The sequence below is a fragment of the Heptranchias perlo genome, chromosome 13, assembly GCF_035084215.1.
Source record: "Heptranchias perlo isolate sHepPer1 chromosome 13, sHepPer1.hap1, whole genome shotgun sequence".
NCBI lineage: Eukaryota > Metazoa > Chordata > Chondrichthyes > Hexanchiformes > Hexanchidae > Heptranchias > Heptranchias perlo.
Window position 1 is genome coordinate 62095813 of NC_090337.1, and position 15062 is coordinate 62110874.

The window sequence follows — 15062 nt, forward strand, 5'->3', positions numbered from 1 at the left end:
CAGCCTGTAACTCACTCCCGGGTATCCATTATTCTCTATATAAACCACCCGAACCCCTCGATTAGATTCCAGCCTGTAACTCACTCCCGGGTATCCATTATTCTCTATATAAACCACCTGAACCCCTCGATTAGATTCCAGCCTGTAACTCACTCCCGGGTATCCATTATTCTATATATAAACCACCCGAACCCCTCGATTAGATTCCAGACTGTAACTCACTCCCGGGGATCCATTATTCTATATATAAACCATCCGAACCCCTCGATTAGATTCCAGTCTGTAACTCACTCCCGGGTATCCATTATTCTCTATATAAACCACCCGAACCCCTCGATTAGATTCCAGCCTGTAACTCACTCCCAGGTATCCATTATTCTATATATAAACCACCCGAACCCCTCGATTAGATTCCAGCCTGTAACTCACTCCCAGGTATCCATTATTCTATATATAAACCACCCGAACCCCTCGATTAGATTCCAGCCTGTAACTCACTCCCAGGTATCCATTATTCTATATATAAACCACCCGAACCCATCGATTAGATTCCAGCCTGTAACTTACTCTCCGGTATACTTCCTTTTCTGAATAAATAATCCAAATCCCTCGGATATTGGTCAGACGCCCACACAGACACACACACACACACAGACACACACACACACACACACACACACTTCCCAACAGGACAGCGATCAGGAATGGGAACAATGGCTGACTTATCTCCCTAGCCAAGGGGCACTAAGGCCACTTGTGACTCCTTCCCCTGCCCAGGCTGAGATGGGCTAACTCAGTGAACGTGAGGGGTTTCTAGGGTGAGGTAATCTGCCACATGTGCAGTGTATTAAGCTGGCAGCCAAAACAAGGAAGCAATATCCGACATGAGCACACTGTGTTTGTGTTAATCTGCTGCAGCCAATCTGCTTCTCATACTCGAGGATCTCTTTACCAAAGCCTTGCTTGGCTTTGTTTCAAACCTGGCTTGAAGAAAAAAGTTTGTTGTTGCCTCTTTGAAATGATTCAACCCGTTCATATTCCTTTCAAATTGCAGTTGCAGTTGGTGTTTCGCATAGGAACTCCTGCTGAACAATGATGGGACAATCAGTTTCTAATTTTAATAGAGCAAATTTTTTTTTGTCTAAATGGCCCCCAGCACTTTGTGTGCTGTGCATTGGGAGCGGCAGATGAATATTTAAATACGGTGACCTTGCATTATTGTGTGAATTGAGGTCATGAGCCTGCAAGTGCACAGAACACCTTGGGAACATTATCAGACCCATTGCGTCGTCTGTAATCAGTGGGATCGATCCCCCAGAGACTGTCCATGTTGCGTCAAGGTGTGGGCCTTCAAGAGGTGAGGGGCCTCTTCTTCTTTCATGTTTTCATCTGGGGGATGGTCATTTTCCAACGCTGTGAAGACTTGGCTGCTGGTAGCACTAATCAGAAATTCGGGTTCACAATGAGCATCAATTTATCCAAAGGCAAAAATTTACCCCATCGTCATGGCTCAAAAATGATTGGTGATTACCATACTGTATTTTACACATTTGTACGACACTCTTAAGTCCTTTGTTTTAGTGTACTGTCCCATCATGAGCTCACCCTGTCAGCCATTCAGCCCCTCAAGCCTGCTCTGCCATTCAGTTAGATCATGGCTGATCTGTATCTTAACTCCATCTACCCGCCTTGATTCCACAGCTCTTAATACCCTTATCTAACAAAAATCTGTCAATCTCAGTTTTGAAATTTTCAATTGACCCCCAGCCTCAACAGCTTTTTAGGGGAGAGAGTTCCAGATTTCCACTACCCTTTGTGTGAAGAAGTGCTCCCTGACATCACCCCTGAACAGCCTAGCTCTAATTTTAAGGTTATACCCCCTTGTTCAGGACTCCCCCAACAGAGGAAATAGTTTCTCTCTATCTACCCTATCAGGTCCTTTAACTGTCTCAAACACCTCATTTAGATCACTCCTTATTCTTCTATATTCAAGGGAATACAAGCCTAGTCTATGAAAACCTGTCCTCATAATTTAACCCTCTAAGCCCCAGTATCATTCTGGTGAATCTGCGCTGCACCCCCTCCAAGACCAATATATCATTCCTGAGGTCTGATGCCCAGAACTGAACACAGTACTCCAGTTGTGGTCTAACCAGAGCTCTGTTCAGCTGTCACATAACTTCCACCTCTTTGTATTCCAGCCCCCTTGAGATAAAGGCCAACGTTCCATTAACCTTTTAAATTATTTTTTGAACCTGTTTACTAGTTTTTGGTAATTTCTGTACTTGGAACCCTACATTTCCTGGTTCCTCCACAGTTCCTAGCTTCTCGCCATTTAGAAAATACTCTGATCTATCTTTCTTAGGTCCAAAGTGGATGACCTCACACTTTCCCACTTTGAACTCCATCTGCCACAGTTTTGCCCACTCACTCAATCTATCAATGTCCCTTTGCAACTTTCTGCTCCCATCTACACTACTTACTGTGCCACCTAACTTAGTGTTGTCAGCAAACTTGGATATACGGCTCTCTGTTCGTTCACCTAAGTTATTAATAAATGTAGTGAAAAGCTGAAGTCCCAGTACAGATCCCTGGGGGACACCAATAGTCACATCCTGTCAATTTGAGTATATACCCATTATCCCTACTCTTTGTCTCCTGCCTCCTAACCAATTCCCTATCCAAGTCAATAGGTTGCTTCCAATTCCATGTGCTCTCATTTTTGTTAACAGTCTTTTATGTGGAACCTTATTGAATACCTTCTGGAAGTCCATATAAATAACATCCATAGACGTTCCCTATACTACCCCGTTAGTGACCTCAAAAAATTCAACTAGGTTCGTTAGACGTGCCTTACCCTTTACAAATCCATGCTGGCTCTCTCTGATCACCTCATATTTGTCCAAATGCTCAGTATTTGACCCTAATAATAGATTCTAATAATTTCTCCACAACAGACATTAGACTAATAGGCTTATAATTTCCTAGTTTATCTCTCCCACCCTTCTTAAATAATGGAGTGGCTTTGGCAATTTTCCAATCCAAGGGGACAATTCCTGAATCAAGAGAGTTTGGGAAGATCTAAAGCATCTGTAATTTCCCCATCTACTTCTTTTAATACCCTGGGGTGGAAACCATCAGTTCCTGGAGATTTGTCAATCTTCAGTCCCATTATTTTCTCCATTACCATTTTTTAATATATATTAAATCTAGTAAGTTCCTTCCCTTGATTTATTTTTAGCTTTCCTCGTATCTCTGGTATTTTATCCTCTTCCTCTACTATGAAGATTGAAACAAAGTAATTATTTAGCAAGTCTGCCATTTCCTTATTTTCAATTACAGTATCACCTGTGTCTGTCGTTAAAGGGTCCACATTACCCTTAGCCGCGCTCTTACTCTTAATATACTTGTAGAAACTTTTAGTGTTGTCCTTGCTATCCTTCACAGATCTTTTTCTTCACAGATTTTTTCTTATATTCCCTTTTTGCGGCTCTTACTGCTATCTTTCAACCCCTTTGTTGTTCGTTATATCTCTCGCAGTCTGCGGGATCCCCATTATTCTTTGCATTTGTATAAGCCCTTTCTTTTAGTTTTATAGTATCGCTCACCTCTCTTATTGACCTAGGCACACTGACCCAAATGTGAACTTACCATGTGGTCTACCCAATAGATTAATGCTTTTATTAAAATAGCAGACAGAGGAATGCAGTAAGCTTACACATGCTAATATCTCCAAAAGGAATGCGTTTGGTTTTTCTGTTCTCAGCTGTTTCCCTAGATCCTCGTATAATCCACTATTTTGACTTTGCAGTTTGGTATTTTCAAAGTACAAAAGCTGAACAAATTCATTCCAGCAAATTCTGCCAAGAAAGACTGGATAGAGTGATTGTAGCAACGAATGTGAACATGGTTCTAAGGGATGAGAAGGTAGGGAAGGGGAAGAGGGCGTGGTGTTGGGTCCATCTTGGCCCAAACATCTCTCACTCTAACGTGGTTCTGAACCTTGGTGACTGTTGACGTGGATTGCGTAGATATGGACTGTGCCTGTAGGCCGAGGCTGCATGAAGTCATGTCACTTGAGGCCCTATTTTGGTGGATGGAAATCAGTACTCAGCATGCCTTGGAGTGTTTGAATCATCCTCCTCACTCCACAGGTCAAAGGGTTTCTGGCTAAGTGTCCATTCCTAGCCCAATTCTGTACTACCACATCCCTTCACTCTGCTGAATTGTGCTGGTCTTTAAGGGGAATCCTAGTTCTGGTTTTGGTTCTCAGGGATTGACTGTGACCTGCTGCCGGTGTTGTCTGCTCAGTGTGAGAGTGAGGTGAAGTTGATCTTGGATTGCATCCCCTCTCTCCCACGCGCTCCTCCCCCCTACAATGAGTAATCTCACGGTAATCTCGGATTTTACATTCCCGCTGGAACAGTCTGACCTCACTTAAAAAAAACAGCCTGAGAAAGGACATTGACCGGGTGAAACCGGCTGCTACAACACCCTGCGGCCTCGCCTAAAATCATACAGCACGGGAGGAGGCCATTCGGTCCATCGTGCTTCTGCCGGCTCTGTGAAAGAGCTATCCAATTAGTCCCACTCCCCCGTTCTTTCCCCATAGCACTGCAAATGTTTCCTTTTCAAGTATTTATCCAATTCCCTTTTGAAAGTTACTATTGAATCTGCTTCCACCGCCCTTTCAGGCAGTGCATTCCAGATCATTACAACACACTGCCTAAAAAAAAATCATCATCTCCCCCCTGGTTCTTTTGCCAATTATCTTAAATCTGTGTCCTCTGGTTACCGACCCTCCTGCCAGTGGAAACAGTTTCTCCTTATTTACTCTATCAAAACCCCTTATAATTTTGAACATCTCAATTAAATCTCCCCTTAACCTTCTTTGCTCTAAGGAGAACAATCCCAGCTTCTCCAGTCTCTTCACCAGTTTATTTTTGTCCTTCTGTCTGATGTTTGGAGTGAGCACTGAACTGGACTGAAGGCTCAAAGTGACCCTGATTGTTTCATTTTAGGTTTGTTCACTAGGACCCTCCATTTGGCCCAACTAGTGAGGGACACGTCTGTCCCCTTGCTCTTTTAAAAAAAAAAATCCCATTCTGCATGAGCGGAGAAACATTTCTTTTTAATTAAATGATTCTTTTTTCCAAATTCTCTTCCCTCCTCTCCTGAAGACGCTGACTCTTGTACGCTACAGTTCCACAGGCACTGGGAACCCTCCGGTTACCTCACCCAAGTGCCCAGTGACTGAGAGTGAGCTATTCGACTGCAGTGAGCATCACGTCCGAGCCAGTCCTCACCCGGCTTCCACGTGCAATGCAGTTTCCACTGGGTTGGGTGGGAGGGGGAGGCACTGGATAGCAATTGGAAGCAGGAAGCCGGTGGTGAGTTTCCTTGGAGCACCTCCCGCTCAGTCACCGTAGCTTTATTGGAACCTCCATTTATCAAGACTAAGAAGGTCATTATATAAAGTGCTTTTCATGACCTCAGGATGTCCCAAAGCACTTCACAGCCAATGATGTACTTTTGAAGCGTACTGTGGTAATGTAGGGAGAAGCGGCAGCCAATTTGTACACAGCAAGGTCTCATAAACGGCAATGAGACAATGACAGGTTAACCTGTTTTTGGTGATGTTGGTTGAGTGATAAATATTGGCCAGGACTCCGGAGAGAACTCCCCTGCTCTTCTTCAAATAGTGCCATGGGATCTTTTATGTCCTCCTGAGAGGGCGGACAGAGCCTCGGTTTAACGCCTCATCTGAAAGACAGCACCTCCGACAGTGCAGCACTCCCTCAGCACTGCACTGAAGTGTCAGCCTAGATGATGTGCTCAGGTCTCTGGAGTGGGACTTGAACCCACAAACTTCCGATTCAGAGGCAAGCGTGCCCCCTCTGAGCCAAGGCTGGCATCTAAGCGGAGAAAATGGAGGCAAAATCCAAAAGCAAATTCCATTTTCTTTGAGATTGTACAATAAAGCCTTGGTCAGACCCCATCTGGAGTACCACGCTGAGTACTGGGCACTGCACCTCAGGAAGCATAGATTGGCCTTGGAGGGGATGCAGCGCAGATTCACCAGAATGATACCAGGGCTTGGAGGGTTAAATTCTGCGTACAGGTTGTATAAACTTGGCTTGTATTCCCTTGAGTTTAGAAGGTTGAATGGTGATCTGATCCATGAATTTAAAATGTCAAAAGAATTAGATAGGGTAGATACAGAGAAACTATTTTCTCTGGTGAAGGAATCAAGAACGAGGGGACATAATCTTAAAATTGGAGCCAGGCCATTCAGGAGGCAAATCAGGAAACACTTTTTCAAACAAAGGCTCGTGGAAATCTGGAATTCTCTCCCTCAAAAGGTTGTGGATGCTGGGACAATTGGTGCTTTCAAGACTGAGATCGCTAAGATTTTTTTTTAGGTCAGGGTATTAAGGGATATGGAGTAAAGGCGGGTAAATGGAGTTGAGGTGCAGATCAGCCCTGATCTAGTTGAATGGCGGAACAGGCTCAAGGGGCTGAATGGCCTCCTCCTGTTCCTAATGTTCCTAATTTGCTTTGCGCTTTCAGTCATGGTTTCCATGTGGTCCCTGACTGAATACGCCACCTACTGGATGGACGGAGAACTGTCCCTTTAACACTGCCACCTCGGTTTTGAACGTGGAGACAAAAGTCCCCTCTGTGTGTGAGGGTCCTACAGAAAAAAAAGGGATTATTGGCCAGTCTCAACCCCGCTCCTAGTGGATGTGAGTCAACACGACAAAACTGTTCATATTTCAGCACCGAAGTAGCACTGAATGGGCAATCAAACCAGATAGATAAGTCCTTTCTTCAGGAACCATAGAGAACTATGTGGGATATAGTTCTGGGCAACACACTTGCAAAGGAGATTGACTAGAATAACGCCAGGGATGCGGGACTTCAGTTATGCGGTGAGACTGGAGAAGCTGGGGTTGCTCCCCTTACAGAAGAGAAGGTTAAGGGGAGATTTAATAGAGGTGTTCAAAATCATGGTCGGTTTTGATAGAGTAAATAAGGAGAAGCTGTTTCCAGTGGCAGGAGGGTCGGTAACCAGAGGACAAATATTTAGGGTAATTGGCAAAAGAACCACAGGCAAAATTAGGAGAATTTTTTTTTAACGCAGTGAGTTGTTATGATCTGGAATGCACTGCCTGAAAGGGTGGTGGAAGCAGATTCAATAGTAACTTTTAAAAGGGAATTGGATAAATACTTGATGGGAAAAAATTGCAGGGCTATGGGGAAAGAGCAGGGGAGTGGGACTAATTGGATAGATCTTTCAAAGAGCTGGCACAGGCGCAATGGGCCGAATGGCCTCCTTCTGTGCTATTTCTTTTGATGATTCATTACGAAGGAATGCAAATAATGATTCAATGCTGCAGTGTGAGTTGGAAAAACGGTCAGATTAAAAAACAACTCAAAAATCACACAGGGACCTCACTGATGAGGGTAAAATCTCGACCTGTATTTCCACTGATGTTATTAACGGTGGTTCTGAGCAGGGGGAGAGGGGGGAGGGCCGAATCCTGAAGGACATGACCTTCTTTTCACATGGGAGGGGGAGGGGATGGGGTTTTGAGTGATGATTGCTCCTCTTTACGAACTGTCTCGAGACTCCTTCTTTATGCCGATGGCAGGGGGGAGCTTTCCAATGGAGCTTGATTCCCTCACATTCAGAGTGAGATAGGAATGGGATGGGGGGGTGGGGGGCAGGGAGGTGGGGGTTGAAATACTGAGACTCTAAGATGCCCTCTACATAAGAGGGGCTGCTGAGAATTGAGACCCCCCCCCGCCACTCTTTGCTGTGGGGCGGGAGACTCGTAAGGCGAGACCCCTTAAACCAGAGCTCAGTGTGGTCACAGTCAGTTGGTTCCTGTGGGAACTTGGAGCCACAGAGTACAAACAGCAGAGTGAAGGAACAGTGTTTACTCTCCATTGCTGAAAGGCTGAAAACAGATATTGTTAGGTTCACTATGGAGATCCCCTACAAAAAACAGGCAACTTTCATCCGATCGCCCGGTCTGTCCATTGTCTGTCAGAGCGCGAGTTTGTCTCAATTGTCTGTTGCCATGGTTCCCTGGAGCTTGACACTCATTTCCTCTCAAGAATGTGATGTCTTGTTTTTTTTTAAAAAAACACACTGAATGCAGGAATTGCTTTATCAGTTTAAGCCCATGAGGACAAAAAGATTTCACATTAGAAAGGTTTTTTGTGTCATTTGATTTTTACAAAAAGGTGAGAAAACCACAGCAAGTTGGAAATACTTGTCAACTCGTTATAAAGCATTGAGGAGCAGGATGGGAATCAGAGCCACACTGGATTTCATAGTCATTATAGAAGGGGTAGAGTGAAGATTTCTCCGTTACTACTGGGGAGGGAAGTAGAAAAATCTCGGGTTGGGGGGGGGGGAACAAAGGAGTTTGTGCTCATTAAGGCTAAACTCATTAGTGCTGGGAAATGGAACCCTTCTTAGGCACCCAGTGTGAGCATTGATCACTCCCAGGGCAGGTACAGCACGGGTTAGATACAGAGTAAAGCTCCCTCTACACTGTCCCATCAAACACTCCCAGGGCAGGTACAGCACGGGTTAGATACAGAGTAAAGCTCCCTCTACACTGTCCCATCAAACACTCCCAGAGCAGGGACAGCACGGGTTAGATACAGAGTAAAGCTCCCTCTACACTGTCCCATCAAACACTCCCAGGGCAGGTACAGCACGGGTTACATACAGAGTAAAGCTCCCTCTACACTGTCATATAAACACTCCCAGAGCAGGTACAGCACAGGTTAGATACAGGGTAAAGCTCCCTCTACACTGTCCCATCAAACACTCCCAGGGCAGGTACAGCACGGGTTAGATACAGAGTAAAGCTCCCTCTACACTGTCATATAAACACTCCCAGAGCAGGTACAGCACAGGTTAGATACAGGGTAAAGCTCCCTCTACACAGCCCCATCAATCACGCCCAGGTCAGGTACAGTACAAGATATGTACAGAGTAAAGCTCCCTCTACACTGTCCCATCAAACACTCCCAGAGCAGGTGCAGCACGGGTTAGACACAGAGTAAAGCTCCATCTACACTGGCCCTTCTAATACTCCCAAACAGCCACAGACCTGTGGCTGGATTAAGAGTGACTTGTACGTAGTTAAGAGTGACTTACTGTGTTGTGTAGCTGTCGGTGAGAGTGAGACGGTAACAGTGCACTGGGCCAAACAGCATTCCCAAACCCTCACCAGCCTCTCTCTCTATCACATTTTCCTAATATTTTCGGTTCGATTTTCCTGTTTGCTTTCGTGCTCACTCATATGAACAAAAACACCAGGAAAAAGCTGGGAAATGGGAGAACTAAGGCCACAAGTGCAGGGATTCCTGTATTTTACAGGCCTAAAATAGCTTGTTCCCAGATATGAGATGTAAAGCCACAGCACTGGAGGGAAGTGCGAGAGCTACGATCTTTTCACTATTCCATTAATTCTCCACGGCTGTCATTTGTTTTTTAAACTCACCTGGGACATTACAGGGTGTGCAAAACAGGACGGCCCAAACATGAGATGAAAGGAAAGCTGGAAATATGAACAAGAGATGAGAGAGGGTGATGTTTTGGGTGTGATGTTCCTGATGGAGGGAGCCCTCTCGGATGTTCAATTCTAGCACTGTATTTGACCAGATCTGTACGTTCTATGGGAGGATCCAACTGGACATCATGGAATTTACACCGTGTATGGGAGTGGTATTCAGGGTTAATGAGGCATTTCAGCATCTTCCATTATCCCCCTCTACTGTTTAGCAAATAAAGACTTGCATTTATATAGCGCCTTTCACAACCTCAGGACATCCCAAAGTGCTTCACAGCCAATGAAATACTTTTGAAGCTTCAAAAATGTAGGAAACATGGCAGCCAATTTATGCACAGCAAGGTCCCACAAACAGCAATGTGATAATGACCAGATCATTTGTTTTTAGTGATGTTGGTTGAGGGATATATTGGCCAGGATACCAGGGACAACTCCCCTGCTCTTCTTTGAATAGTGCCATGGGATCTTTTACTGTTCACCTGAGAGGGCAGACGGGGCCTCAATTTAACGTCTCATCCGAAAGAACTCCCTCAGAACTGCACTGAAATGTCAGCCTAGATTATGTTCTCAAGTCTCTCGAGTGGGACTTTGAACCCACGACCGTCTGACTGGGAGCCACAGCTGACACTGATTTTACTATTCAGTGGTGCCACCAGGTTATATACTTAACCCAAGGTGCTTTAGCGTTAGTTGATTAATTTCTGTGCGATACTCTTAATTCATCACCTCAAGTCGTTCCTGCCAGCTCATGCCCCTACAAAACAGCTCAAGGTTACCACTCTGAGTTTAGAGGGACAGAATCTATAATTCTATTGCAAGATGGTTTTTACACTTCAAATGGACACCTTGTGAAAATTTGATTCATTTCCCTTGATACCCTTGCCTAACAAAAATATATCAATATCAGCCTTGAAAGCTCCAATTGACCCAACATTCACAACCTTTTGGGGGAGAGAGTTCCAGATTTCTTTGTGTGAAAAACTGCTTCCTGATTTCACTCCTGAACGGTCTAGCTCTAATTTTAAGGTTATGCCCTCTTGTTCTAGATTTTCCCACCAGAGGAAATAGTTTCTCTGTATCTACCCTGTCGACTCCTTTTATCATTTTAAACACCTTGGTCAGATCATCACCCCTCAATCTCCTATACCCAAGGGAATCTGAGCCAAGTTTCTGCAACCTGTCCTCATAATTTAACCTTCTAAGCCCCAGTATCATTCTGGAGCCAACGTCCCTGGGCTACGGAAGAGGGGTACTGGGAAAAAAAATCAGGCAGGGTTCCCATTCCTGGGCGCCATCCGGTGACTCCTTCAGTGTGGATGTCGAGGGAGGGGAGAGGGACAGGATCGGGCTCGGAGTGAGCTCTCCCCCCACCCCTGCCATAACAGAATAGCCTGTCATCACTCAGTGTCAAAGAAGAATAGTGTGTTTCACTGCTGCTGAGAGTGTGTTTCACAGACTTTGAATGGTGCCTGCACACTGGAAGTAAACTCCGGTTTCATATGGAGCAAACAGTTTTGGGCTCCATCCCTTTCCTGTTCACTGCCAACCAGTGCTTCAGGTTGGAAAGTTTTATGGGGACAGGAAATGAGGGTCTCTTAACTTCCACAAACCAGGCTCGTCAACCAATCGGATTCTGGCCAGCTGCCAGTTTATTCCCAGCAAACCCGGAGAGCTTTGAAATACTTACCCCAAAACTAGCAAATTAATCAATCTCGGTCAGGGGGCTGTTAAATGGGAAATTATATTTATACATTATATATATAAAATGTGTGTTTGTGTATAAATATAATATATATAATGTGTGTATACATATAATATATTTATATGTTGTGTGTATACATATTGTGTGTATCTTTGTGTGCATATACACATCTAATATATAATTTTATAAATGTATTTGTATATATATAAAATCTGTGTGTATGTATCTTTATGTGTATATATACATATATGATATATGTAATTTTATAATTGGTGTTTATATATACACTATATATAGTTTGTGCATCTGTATATATATAAAAGTCATGTGTGTATGTATCGTTGTGTGTTTATGCACATGCAGTATAATATATATCATTTTATAAATGTGTTTGTGTATATATATTTATATAAGAGACAGAGCAGATGGGCAACTTAAGACGGGCACTTCTGACCAGCCTGCAATAGTTCACTTACAAACTTGACTGATTTGAGAATGAAATCTTTGCTTGACTGATTCTGTTGCACAAAACAAGGCATCATTTTACTGTGTGTGAGGCGGGGGAGGGGCATTCACAATCTCCACCCGTAAGTTCACCTGTTTTTCTGTCTTTAATTAACCTGAAGGAAACTTTCCGCTGGCTGAGTGGGTAAATGCCCCGCCCAGCGTGGTAAATTTTATGGACCAACAAGTCCCATGTTCGATACTCACTCTGTGCTGCGTCAGTACCAGGTTGGGTAGTTAAACCCTTCGGTTGGCTGCTGGACTGCAGAGGGGAAAACCTCAGCCTGGATTCCTGCTCCTGATGGATATCCAGTAATTCCACCTGCCTTCCCCCCACCCTCCCCCAACCTTTGAAGGATTGGGCTCTGAAAAGTCCAATCATCTGCTAAGATTTTCCAAGTCCTCTCCTTTAAGAAAGAACTTGCATTCATATAGTACCTGTCATGCTCTCAGGACGTCCCAACGCGATTTACAGCCAATGAAGTATTTTTTGAAATGTAGTCACTGTTGTGATGTAGGAAACGCGGCAGCCAATTTGCGCACAGCAAGGTCCCACAAACAGCAATGTGATAAATAACCAGATAACTTGTTTTAGTGATGTTGGTTGAGGGATAAATATTGGCCAGGACACCGGGGAGAACTCCCCTGCTCTTTCTTGAATAGTGCCATGGGATCTTTTACATCCACCTGAGAGGGTTTAACACCTCACCTGACAATGCAGCAACCATGCCAACATGGTTTAGGCTATTCAAAAGTAATCAAAAAGGCTAATGGAATGCTGGCCTTTATCTCAAGGAGGTTGGAATTCAGAAGTGAGGAACTTATGCTTCAGTTGTACAGGGCCTTGGTCAGACCCCCATCTGGAGTACTGCATTTAGTTTTGGCCACTGAACCTAAGGAAGGATCTATTGATCTTGGAAGGGGTATGGTGTAGATTTACCAGAATTATACCAGGGCTTAAAGGGTTAAATTATAAGGACTGGTTGCAGAAACTTGACTTGTATTCTCTTGAGTATAGAGGATTGAGGGGGTGATATAATCGGGGTGTTTAAAATGATTAAGGGGTTCGATAAAGTAGATACAGAGAAAGTACTTCCTCTGGTGGGGGAATCAGAACAAAGGGGCATAATCTTAAAATTAGAGTTAAGCCATTTCAGAGTGAAATCAAGAAGCATTTTTTCACAGAACTCGGGATTTGTGAAACTCTCTCTCCTTCAAAAGGCTGTGGACGTTGAGGGTCAGTTGAAATTTTCAAGACTGAGATCGATAGATTTTTACTAGGTAAGGGTATCAAGGGAAATGAAGCAAAGGCGGGTAAATGGAGTTGAGATACAGATCAGCCATGATATAATTGAATGGCAGACTGGACTTGAGGGGCTGAATGGCCTACTCCTGTTCCTATGAATGAAGACTGGCCAGTTGGGTGAGCACTTCTGGACCCTTAACAGCAATGCCCCAACAAAGATCAACACCTCAGGAATGGATGGATGGGTGGGATGGATGTCTTTTGAAATGTAGGGAACATGGCAGCCAATTTGCACACAGCATGGTTCCACAAGCAGCAGTGTGACTAGTTGAGGGATAAATATTGGCCAGGATACTGGGAAGAATTCCCCTACTCTTCTTCGAAATAGCGCCATGGGATATTTTACATCCACCTGAGAGGGCAGACGGGACGAGAGGAAATTGGGAAAAAGAATAAACTGGTGGAAAAGTCCGTGCTCAGGGTCTAGGAACTTGGAAGTGCACTCGAACCTGTTTTGGATTCATACGATGTCAGTAATTCTTATGCAGAAAGACATCTGCAGTATGTTTTTTATTGCTTTGTAAAGAGTTGTGCATTCTTTAGACTTTGGGCCTTTGTGTGAAGTGTGTGAGAAAATTTAAATCCACTGCAATCAATTAAACTCACATGAAATTTGTTTCAAATCTTCAGAAAAACAGGAAAATAAAAAGTATCCTTTTCACCCACTGTTTGCAGGAACGGAAACATCAGGGGCACAGCTGGACCTCCTCAACGTTGTATCTGTGTGTATGAAAGACTTGTATTTATATAACGTCTTATCATATTCCAAAGCATCAGTCACTGTTGTTATGTAGGCAAACGCGACAACCATTTTGCCCACTGCAAGGTCCCACAAACTGCAGATGAAATCAATGGCCAGTTAATTTGTGTTTCTTTTGGTGATGTTGGCTGAGGAAGGATTTGTAGGCCAGGAGAACTCTTTGCCTTTCCTCAGATAGTGCCGTGGGATCTTTAACATCTGCTGGAATGGGCAGACATCTTCTCCACAGGACGGCACCTCCGACAGTGCAACATTCCCTCAGTACTGGAGTATGGCTTAGAACTGTAGAATATTATAGCGTAAAAGGATGCCATTCGGCCCATTGCGCCTGTGCCAGCTCTCTGAAAGAGCTAGCCACTTAGTTCCTTTCCTATACATTTAGTGACTCTCTTCTGTGCTCTCTCCATCGCCTTGACATCCTTCCTAAGTTAAGGCACCCAAAATTGGGCACAATATTCTAACTTCAACCTAACCAATGATTTGAATAAGTTTACCATTGCTTCTGGTTTTGTACTCGATTTCCCTATTTATAAAACAGGGAATCTCATCGTCTTTTTTTTTTACAGCTTTATCAACTTGTCCTCTCACTTTCCAAGATTTATATATTTGAACCCCTAAGTCTCTTTGCTTCTCTACTCCTTTTAATGTTTCACCATTTAGTGTATATTTCCACTCCTTATTCTTTCTCCCAAAATGCACCACCTCACATTTCTCTGTGTTAAATTTCATCCGACATCTATCTGCCCAATGTCCTCTTTACGGGTGACCATGTTCCCTGAGATTGTGTGCTGCAGCCCCCAGTGTGGACTTTGAATCCACATCCTTATGTCCCAGAGGCGAGAGTCCTACAACTGAGCCAAGCTAATACAGAATATACTGGTGTGTCATTATATAAAATGGTCTCGAGCAGGAATTCTGTTTGAAGGTTAGCTGGATTTCTACTTTTTAAAATGTGTGACGTACATCTGTGTTCTCTTGGAATTGTGTTTCTGAATGTGCGTTTTTCTGTCTCTCTCTCACTCTGTGTGTGCTTCTCTCTCTTTCTCTCGATAGGTTTTTCTGTCTCTTTCTCTCTTGGTTTCTCTCGCTCACTCTATGGGATTTTCATTCTTTTGCTTTCTCTCTCACTCTCTGGGTTCTGCTCTCTCTCTCCTACTATGGGCTTTTCTCTCTTGGTTCCTCTCTCTCACTCTG

The 15062-nt window shown here is 44.0% G+C and overlaps 1 protein-coding gene across 5 annotated transcripts in view; it reads left to right on the forward strand.

Annotated features, from left to right (window-relative positions):
* Positions 1-15062, forward strand: part of gpc5b (glypican 5b) — a 688958-nt gene that overhangs the window by 268622 nt on the left and 405274 nt on the right. The gene's annotated exons all lie outside the window — the stretch shown is intronic.